This window comes from Glycine soja, chromosome 11 (assembly GCF_004193775.1).
Source record: "Glycine soja cultivar W05 chromosome 11, ASM419377v2, whole genome shotgun sequence".
Lineage (NCBI taxonomy): Eukaryota > Viridiplantae > Streptophyta > Magnoliopsida > Fabales > Fabaceae > Glycine > Glycine soja.
Window position 1 is genome coordinate 3,672,307 of NC_041012.1, and position 11,492 is coordinate 3,683,798.

Consider the following 11,492-nt stretch of genomic DNA (forward strand, 5'->3'; position numbering starts at 1 on the left):
AACTTAATACACAAATTGTAATTAAAATTTTAAGAGAAATATTTATTTGATTTTCATTTTTTGTAGTGATTAAGAGAAATATATATTTTATATATTGTTACGTGTAAATCTCACCAAATCAAAAGTGCATTATTACAAAAAAAAAAAAAAAAATCAAACTCCTCTTCATTGAGCCATTGAAGCACTTGGTTAGCCAAAACTTGTACGACTATTAAAAGTGATGTATATCATTCACCTACATTTCGGCCTGGGACGGATTGAGGGGATAGGCTTCGTTCCAGTACCGTTTTCAAATTTTCAATAGAAAAAAAAAATTAATATGTAAACTACTACTTTAATTTGTATAAACACTAATGCAATTACGTGTAAGGCTGTGCCAAGTTGTTGTAACCAGGGAGGGTATTTTTCATACTGTATTCTCGGTAGTTTTTTTATATGTTCTATTGGGGTAGAAGGCTATCTTTATGCTATAGATTCTTCGCACAGTTTTTAATTAATACTTCCACAATAATTTTCGTATAAAAAGATTATTTTAAAATAATTATTATTTTAGTTTTTTAATGTAATATTTATTATCTTTTTTTTCATATATATCTCTTATAATATTAATGATATAAGCAATAAAAACTAATAATAAATTTAAGTTTGTAAAATTATTATTATTTTTAATCCATTTATTATTTTTATATGTTTGTGTAAGATAACCTAGGACAAAATTATGATAATATGGACAGAGTAATCAATCGGACCAAGTATTCAAGATAATATGTATCAATCACATATTTTCTAATTAATAATCAATGCTTAAAAAGCAATATTTTAAACTAATAATAAATGTATTTTACCGTAACTATGAAATAAAAACTATAATCAATGTGATTTTGAATAAGATCTTGAGTTTGAATTTTATGATGAAAAAATGTAATTTGACGAAGAAATTCTAATAATTAATAATGATAGGTCAGATTTTTTAACGAATATTATAGGAAAGGTAGTAAATATTTTACCGTAACTATGAAAAAAAAACTATAATCAATGTGCCGTAAAAAGCTTATAATGAAACTTACTCTTCATTTAAACCATTGAACAATGTTACTTTCTTATAGAATATTTTGTTTCAAAAGTTAATATCCCACTAATCTAGCAACAAGTTCCAAATAAGTAAATAAAAAAAGTTCCAAATAAGTATAGTTCCTTTCTATCACTCCGTTTAAAAAAAAAAAAGTTATTTTGTATTGCCATAGTTATATTTAACCCTTGAAATCAAACGTTTCAAATAAACTATTGTAGTATTTTTTATCATTATATTTTTATTAGCTCAAAAGCTAAAAAGGTGTCTAATTAAACAATTCGTAAATAAAAACTTTTGTTAAAACCACATTAATAATATATAGAAAATTGCAAAACAAAAATGTTAATAACATTTTTATAAAAAAAATATAATTTTAATTCTTTCATTAATAATACTTTAAAATCACTTATCAACATTATCTCTTTTAATATCAACCAGATAACTACAAAACTAAATAGAAAGATCAATTTGACATGACTTATTTTTGAGCCTAATAAATAAGACCATCATTCTATCAAAAATGAAAATATCCTTAATTATGCTTATGGTATCATAAAATTATAATTCGTATCACATACTATTCGAACAAAAGCATAAAAAGGAAAGAAAGAATGAAAGGCACCTTGACTGCCATGCTTGTCCGATCCTGCCGACACAGTCGACTAGCTAAATGCTAAATATATCATTGCTAGCTAAATCCCATGTGATATATTATATCATATGTGACACCATCCTTAATTCCTTATAATACCACGTTAGCGAGTAACTAGAGATTTGGGAATCCGAGGTCAAACACGTAATTGAGCGAAAAGTGATGCATGGGGTCACAACGTCTTCTTCTTTCTGCTTTGTTTCATTGGCCTTAGGAGATTTTGTGCTGTGTAGGGGACATGCACATTGCACACGCCCCAGGTTAATGCTTTATCGCTTTTCTTTATCCCCCTTTTCACTTTTCTTTGTATTTCGACTCCTCCACTACGCAAAGACAATCTTATCCTTCCTTGGCCCACCCTCTTAATAATACCCTTTTCACCAAAACGGGATGATTAAAGTTATGCCTTTCTTCAAAACTATGCAATTTGGCACTTGTAAGTTGTAAGTACGGGAGAAGAGATTACCTTTCATTTTTTTTTATAAAAAAAAAACAGAGAAGACAATCAAGATTTTCCAGTCTTCAATCAAATATCAGTAGCTTTCCATTTCTTTGTTTCCTTCAATTAGACACAATTTTTCTGTTTTTGCATCGAAGTTGAATAATTAAAATTCCATTTCTGATTGCCATAGATTAATATATATATATAGGCAAGCACTTACTAGTGAAAAGGTTTGCAATAGATATGAATTATTGAAAATGCAAAGGACCTTTTGTCCTATCACAAGTTAGTGAGTTACCGACAATTCTAATATTCCATCACACCATGCTACTATTATAGTTAAATAAGTTGCTTTTTTTTAGCATCAAACTACATCAATAATGTTTGTTTGTCCGAATGACAATAAATTTGAGTTTTTTTTTTTCGTTTAGAATTCAAAGATTGAAACATTTGCAAAGATAAAAATAAATAACTTCAAGAAATTTCTCATGCCAAAAAATTATGAATAGCATTGATTGAAGACCATCTATAGCTAGTCAAAGTACATAACAAATTTTGTAAAAATAAATAAATAAATAAATATGGAAACGGTAATAAATAATACTTATTTGTCGCACTTCAGACGAGAGGTGAAGGAAAGAATAAGATCCCGATTATATTTGGATTGAAATACAGAACTCTAGTTCCTTCGTTTTGAAATTTGGTGGAAACAAACGGTATTTAGAAAGAGCCAAAACAAGTTTTATATAGAGTTTGATACTTTGATGTTTTGTTTCCTTGCCTCATCGTTGTAGTGATATATATATGTTTGGATTGATGTTTGTTGACTTCAACATGGATCAAGTTGAAGCAAAAAATATTAACTTCTGTGTCATCTGAGAATTTTGGACAGAAAAATATAAAATAACGAGGATCACAATATCTGATCCAAACACTGTATTCTCATGTATGTTTTCGCTAAAAAAATCGTGCATTACGAGGAGTATGCCAAAATATCAGCAAAAGAGTAAGACGTGAGGATACTTTCGTATGCATTTGTTAACTCTAACCTATGGAATCTATACTGTATACTGCACATCTTCTACAATTGTCTCAAAGGCACTAATGCCTTGTGATATTCGATATGATCTTTGGAAGTTTAGAAAATCTGGGGACTGCGATGAACAGTTTTTTAGCAACAGTACTGTAGGACCTATTTCCAATTTTCCATATTATGAAAAAGGCCTCTCCTCGATCAACTCAGGTGAGGTGGGTATTATAGTACTGACAGTGGTATTTACATTCATATATCTATATATCAATTGTTACATATAAACCTTTGTCTTTGGACTCATTTTCATTGAGAATGTATTTACCTTACTCATTAATGTGATATTTTATGCGGATACTATTAAGGTTTGAGTAGAATTTTCATCCTTATTATAATTATAATGTTATGGCTTAAAAAAGAGTTTAATATGTAAAAAAATAGTTTAATGATTATATATTTTCAAATATAAACTTTTTACACCGTAAATTAATTAAAAATTATTATTAAAATAACTGTAATTGTTATAAAAGTTAATTTGATAATGTAAAATTGTTCTTCATACATGCTATTTTCTCTAAAAATAATCATCATTATATATATCCATTTGGAGATGAAAATGTGGGTGCACGTAAATTTGCTCCCTAAAGAACAAGCCTTTCACGCCGCTCTTTCATATACGTTTCTTAAGTAGGAAGTGAAATTATGAAGCCTCTTGAGCACCACAAAACCTAAACGGAAGATACCGTGATTAATAAGATTTCCTTTTGTCTCTGTTACTCACGACTCAACACAATGGATAGAGTATGAAAGTGAGAGATAACTCTCATCTAATGAGTTAATCTTTAAACTTAAATTAAGCTCAAATCCATATTCTAACATGATACCAAAAATTTGTCCTAAATTCATTAACAAGTCACCTATCATCTAATAATTTACACATGCTTATACATTATTTACTTAATACGTGATATTCGTTGTTATTAGTTAGATTTGAAATATTTTATGTAAATTTGCATTGGACCCAGATTATTTGAACCACAACAGCAAACACATTAATATTATACAAAAAAAAAATATGAATTTATATAGAAAACTCTCTAACATGATTTTTTTTATTCAGTGGAAAAATTACAAAACAAACTTAGACAAATCTGACATGCAAAATTTGATCAACCATTATAATTTTTTGAACTAAATTGATTAATAATTTATAAATTTAAGAACTTTATTTTATTGATACAAATTTAAGAACTATTTTGTTAATTTTAGTCACCAATTTAATCAATTATTATAATTTTAGGGACTAAAACAGTCATACATTCTTTTTAAGAGGAATTTTAATCAATGAGGAGTGAAACATAATAGAATTGATAATTTTTAATAAAATTTATTCAGAAAAGAGTGTTACAGAAAAATCATTTTTAATATTTATTTAATCATATTTTTTATTTATAAGAGGCTAGAACCTGATAGAACTTATTTAACGGATTGAACTCAATTTTATTCGGAGTATTTATATGTTGGTGTATTTACATGCTATTTGATTCACATAGTATTATTTATCTGGTTTACTCTATTTACTTTGTGTACTGTAAATTCCTAATTTCTGATTTTCAACGGTTAATTACAAACTTACAATGAGGGCCAAAACTCAAAAAAGCATTACTAAACCAAGATCTAATAGCACGCATAGGTAGACCTCCAGCTAGCTAGGTCGTTAAGCATCAACAAACTACACCCTCATTGTGGCGCGACTCTAGAGCAGTTAAACCTAACACTTGAGAGTGGTCAAAGTTTGCTAACTAATCTCTCCCTCTTCTTGGTCCAATCTTAAATTTTACGAAAGGAAAATAATTAACAAAGGAAAAATAAATTGATTCGTCTTTTATCAAAATTTGTTTCTTTCTAACTTGAAAAAAAGGGGTGTGTGGATTTGAGGTTTAAAAAAATATATATCCACGAGTTGTAAAATATTGCTGATTTTGTTTTGTTCTGTTTTACTTTAGGTGGTAAAATATATGTTTAATTTATTATAACTCTTTAAATTTATCTTGTAACTTGACAAGGATTTCTTTTTATTATTGAGACCATATTTTATGCTTTATTTTTTTTATTACATTTGATTTTTTAAGGGTATTCATGTTATTTCACAAATATCTATTTCTTTTATCTCATTTTCTACTTAATCAAACAAAAGAATAAGAAGCTTGTGTTTTTCCTTCTTTTCACTTCTTTTTTTATCAGATGACATGCTATTTGATTCACATAGTATCTATTCATTCATTCTTTTTATTTATTTTTTAAACTTTCTTTTGTATACCAAATTAACATGGTATTAAGCATTAGGTGAGTGCTAGTTTTGGATTTTGATTAGAGTCATTGGGGAAAGTCATTCTTTCAATAATTGTACATTTTGATTCCGAAAACAAATTTTCACCCTCAACACTTTTATGGATCAAACATAGTTTTGTTTTTTGGAAACAAGTTATCTTTATAGTTAAAAATCATAAGAATAATCTTTTGTCTTTAAAAAAATAAGACTAATCTCTTGACAAAGTAATGCATAAGCTAAGTGATAATCTCTCTTCCCTCAAATGTTGCTATGTTTTATTCACATATTCTTTGAGATTTAGGTGAACAAAATCATGAGAATGCTAATTTCGCTTATGACTTTAAAGATATACAAATGCCATGTGTGATTTTATTAAAGAATAATGAATTAGTATTCAGAAGTAAATAAATAATTTAAAATTTTAAATAAGAAATCAATTCCATATTGAATAAATAATCAAGGTATCACTTTCTCTCCTAAATTACTCTTAAACAAATATAATTATATAAGCAATTCCTTAAATATTAAATATCTATCAATTTTAATTCTTAGCTTGATATATTTTACCAGCATCGAGGAACTAATTTGAAAAAAATAATATTTGAGAGACTGTGTAACATGATTTCTAATACTTTAGAAATTATTTTATAACTTTATTAATTTAAAGACTACTTAAGAGATAAAGTAATACTCCAGAGACTAAATTGATGCTTTATTCATTTCATACTACTTCTTATAACTCTTAAATTAAAGAAAAAATAAAAAGAAATAAAATAAATTTCACTTCATTTTAATTTATTTACTTTTTTGGCTCTATATTATTTTGTTTTTGTTTTTATAAATCTGCGAATAAACTTAAAGATTCCAAAGGTGGAGAAAAAAAGACAGTGTTAAAGTTAGGGATGGTAAGTGGACCAATAATCAATAATCATGGATTGAAGGGAGGGTTCCAGCTGGAAACTGGTGTTCTGAACTGACACCGAAACATCCATCTTGACCAGAGCTCGTAGAACACAACAGAACCCAACAACAGAAAGTTAAGACCATATCTTCCATTTCGTTTTCTCCATTATCAGCATCTTTAAACCGCACCGAACACAGACAATATTAACGTGTCCCACCACTGTACATGCATGTTGACATGACTCAAAAGTGTTTTGAGACGATATCCTTCACGTTTTTGGACCAGGGGAGAAAACGAGAGGAAAAAAAAAAAAAAGAGAAGAGTTTTTCACTTTTCATATTTTAGATAATTTAAATTATTAATTTTTTATTCGATTAAATGAAAAATTGAAAAAATATTTTTTTTATCTTCTTAATCTATTAATAAGCAGACAACTAATGTTCAGACTAAAAATAAACACAAACAAGGTAAAAAATATACATGAAAAACGAGTTCCATAATCAATCAAATATCTACAAATCTAATGTCATATATTATTTTATTATTCATGAAATTCATTTTTCATACGATTTATGATTTTTTTATTTCAAATATTAGTTGATTGTTATAATTTTTATTTACATGAATTTAATGGAATTAATAAATTTTAAATTTTAAATCATGAAAAAATGTTTAAAATTGTGTTAAAAAATAAAAAATAATTGATTTTTTAAAATAATTATTTTTTCATAAATTAAATAAGTAAAAAATATTTTAGAGTAAAAGTTAAGGCATCCATTTACAACTAATAAACAAGTTAAGCGACTATTCCTATAGCATATATTAAATTATTACATTATCCTTTGCTTTCATGCGTATCGAAGAACTATATAGGTTTTCTTTAATTTTATGCATCGATAATAGAACAATTAACAAGAGCACACAAAAAAATAGAACAATTAACAATATAAAAAGTTATTAAAAATGTCAATATCAATCCTTAAATTAATTTTAAACGTTTAAAATTGACATTTTTTATTAAAAATATATTATATTGAAAATATAAAATATAATAAATACTTTCTTTCTCAATAAAATTATATCACTTTTATATATTTAAAACCAGTCCTATGTTAAAAAGATTTGTTGAAATGTGAAGCTTGAGTTCTATAAGAAAATGTATTGAGATGGATTTACGTTAAGCATGAGAAGAGTATAGTTAAAAGGATTTGAATCGGACTCAATTCCTCTGTGTTCGTGTAAACTTTGGTTTCTCTTTTATTTGTATGAGGTGAGATTTTATAGTACTCTCATACTTTTTGTTAAATTAATAATTGAATGATTCAATATTTTTTTTATACTTATTTTTTATTCCTACAAATAAAATAAAAAAATTGATTTGTACTTTCACTATTTAGTACCATTTTTTAGTACTTGCACGGACTTATACTTGTTTCTAAGTCGAACTCGGTCTATTTTTAATTATAAAATTATTTTTAAAAATTTATTTGTCTTTTTTATAAGATTTTTTGTAATTTTTAAATGTATTGATTTTTTTTACATACCTTTACTTAAAATTTTTTTCCAAACATTAATGAGAAATAAGTGGATGGAAAGAGAAAAAAAAATGAATAAATTTAAATTTATAGTATAAATAATTGATAGATTTAATATAATAATTACTTTTGTTATGAATTAATTAAAAGAGTATTAAAGATGAATGAAATAATTAAGCTTCAACGGGCTTAAGTTTGTACATTTTTTTAACTATCCGTGTTTGTATTTCTCAAGTCTCATTTGCTCATTTTTTTTTTCACCTTTTATTTGTTTTTGGATTGGTAGGAATTGTTATAATATTAGAAGTCTAATATCATATTATAATTGTCGCAATATCCCAATACAAAATAAATGTGGATTAGGCTGAATTTTGTTAGGTACTTAAATAATAGTAATGTTGAAAAATCTGCCTTTTTAAGAAATTGTACAGTTCTCCACTTCTCCAACGCTAACCGAAAATTATTATATGAATGTTATGCGCCATTTTGCAGTCTCGATGATTTCTTTCTTTTTTTAATAACAGTCTTTCAATATGAACTACTAAAACATACTCCTATATTCAAACACATGCAAATATGAGACTTAAATCGTTGGAAATATGTTTGTAAAGGATGGGATATGCTCATCTCTAATCTAATTTGAGGTATTAATTAGATTAAGAGGCGTATTGTAAAGGAACGCCACGTCTCTTGGGCCACTGCTGATCGATTGTCAAATGCAGCATGCACACCTTTTAATTGGTCCACTTTCCTCAACAAGCTCATTATTTCTCACTTTACTCATATGGTAGCTTGGAGTCTAAAAAATAACGGATGGTTCTTTATCAATTTTGCCTATGATGCTATAATCCACGAGGGCTTTCATCATTATTCTAGGATGTTTAGCCAATTTTGGAAGTGGAAATGGTCCCCAAACGGATCAAAACATTTATGTGGATGGTGGCTCAAGGTGTCTTATTAATAAATAACCATTGAACTAGAAGAAATAGGACTGATCATCCCAGGTGTTTACTCTGTGATGCTTACTATGAAACAACTCTGCATGTTCTTAGATTGTGAGTTTGCCTCTGTTATTTGGAGTAATGTAGTTTTTATTAAAGCTATTCAACCTTTCTCTTTGGGTTACCATATTAAACAGCCAAAGAGCGATTTTATGGTATTATGAAAATATAAGGATGGGATTTTACTCAACTATTGGCCCAGAAAATAATTGTACCACTACCAATACCCTTAAAAAAATTTAGGTGTCATAGCAACTTAATTGTCTGCATTGGAGCTTAATTATTGGTACAATATTTTCTTTGGCAAAGGACAAATAAGGTAATCTTAAAAGATTGGTTAGCTTAAAAGAGTTTTTTATGCTCAAGGAGAAAACTCTTCCAACAGATCATCGTTTACGTGAATCATGGTTAGGTGGTTGAATCTTTTAAGGAGCTTAAATTCGATTTTTTTTTTCTATTTATCAAAATACCTTTCGAACACGAACAAAAACAAGTTACGTAAAATGTAAAGAAAGAAGCTTAATTATTTATGAACAATTTGAACTCAATTTATTAAATATATATTTAAATAAATAAATAGAGTTAGAGAAAAAAATTATACACGAAAAATATAAAAAGTTTTACACTATCATTCAATTATAATCCATCGTATTGATAAAATTGATGACTTTTATGATAATTAATTTAAAAATCATATCAACGATAATGTCATCTATTTTTTGATGTTTTTATTATAAAATTAATTTAATATAATATTTTGAATTCAACTTAGAATTTACTCAAATTTATTTCAATTCATAATCAATTATAAATTTTCTGCTAATATAAAATCAAATATGTAAAAATATATTTAAAATCAACTATATAATTAATTCTTAAATATATGTACAAGTCCTAAATTTGCCTTCATATGCATGTCAAGACGACACCCATAAAATGGCACCGATGTCGTTTACATTCTTTGCTGGCAAGTAGGTGCAGTAATAGTACGGTACGGGTAGGAAACGTCAACTCTCCTATTGTCGTTAACACTATCGACCAAGAATACCAATATACCATATCGGGAATTGGGCCATCGGCTCTGTTGTGGGCTCATTTGCAACGTCTTGATTCTTTTTCGGTGCTGGTGCCCGGAGTGTGGGCCTTTTTCTTTCATTGACGAGTTACAACATCTTCTGCTGTTCCACGTGTCACAAAGTAGCATGACGGTGATTTTTCATATGCTCCTTTTCCTTGGGAAAAAATTTCATGTAGAGACTTGACACACAATTAGACTGAAAAATAGGCTTTCAAGGGCAGCACTGAAAGGAGAGATTTCAGAACGATAAATACTTTAAGAATTTTTATATTGTAAGTTTAAATTCACGTGGCTCACAAAAAAAAAAAAAAAGTTTAAATTCACGGGCCTTGCATTTGCTTGAGTTTGGATAAAATCAATGTTTTTAACAATCTTTTTTATTTGCGCAATAATTTATAGTATGGAAAATTCAAATCTCATCACAATAATTGACATGGTAATGCAAAAATTTCAGTATTAAAAATCCCTATTCATGTCTTGTCGCGGTTATTTATAATTGATAATCTTATACAAAAAATAAGTAATATTTTTTAGAATAAAAAAAGTTGTAGTGGTTGTATTATCCTAGAAAAATAAGTAAGTTTTTATTTACAAAGAGATAATCAAATAAAGAAGGAAGCATATTTATCAAAAGTAAAAAGATTATAATAACTCAGAGATTCTTATTTAACTAGACCCTTTAACAAAGGAAACAGAAAATAATAATAATAATGCCTTTTAAAAAATAATTCCAATTACTTGAATTGGTCTCACAAAATCACCAATAATCTCTCTTTGAAGTGGTTGTACTTGTACAGTTGCAGTGGAATTTCTTATTTGTATACCATCCTAATGCTGACTTTATTATTGACATACAGATAAAAATTATTTAAAATACTTTTATAAAAGTTTAATTAATTAAAATTTAAAGATAAATACTCGTTGATTCTTTTAAGAACTGTCTTTTTCTTGTACATGTATGATTCTAACTTTTAAAAAGAAACTAAATTATAAGAAGTATAATTACATCACAATGATAAAGTAACTAAAATGCGGTTGATATTTCAATTTCAACTTCAACTAATGTAAGATTATTACTTCTTACGAGTAAAAATACATATAAAGATTTGTTACATTTTCATTTAATTAAAAATTATTATATATAATAAAATTATCATCTTTTATAATAATTATATTAAAATCAGATTAATGATAATTGAGTTAATGACAATAATATTTTTTACATTAATTATACATCTCAAATATACACTTTCAGTTTATTAGTACTTTTTTACGTATTTTTTTATTATAATTCATTTTGTCACTTTATCTTTATCTTTAATTTTCTTTTCATTAATTTTTTTCTTATATTAAGTAAAATGATGTGTTCGTATTTTATTTTCTATTTATTTTGGTAAAAAAAAAATAGCTTCTCTGTCCTTTTTGCTTATTTATTTTCTTTGTACG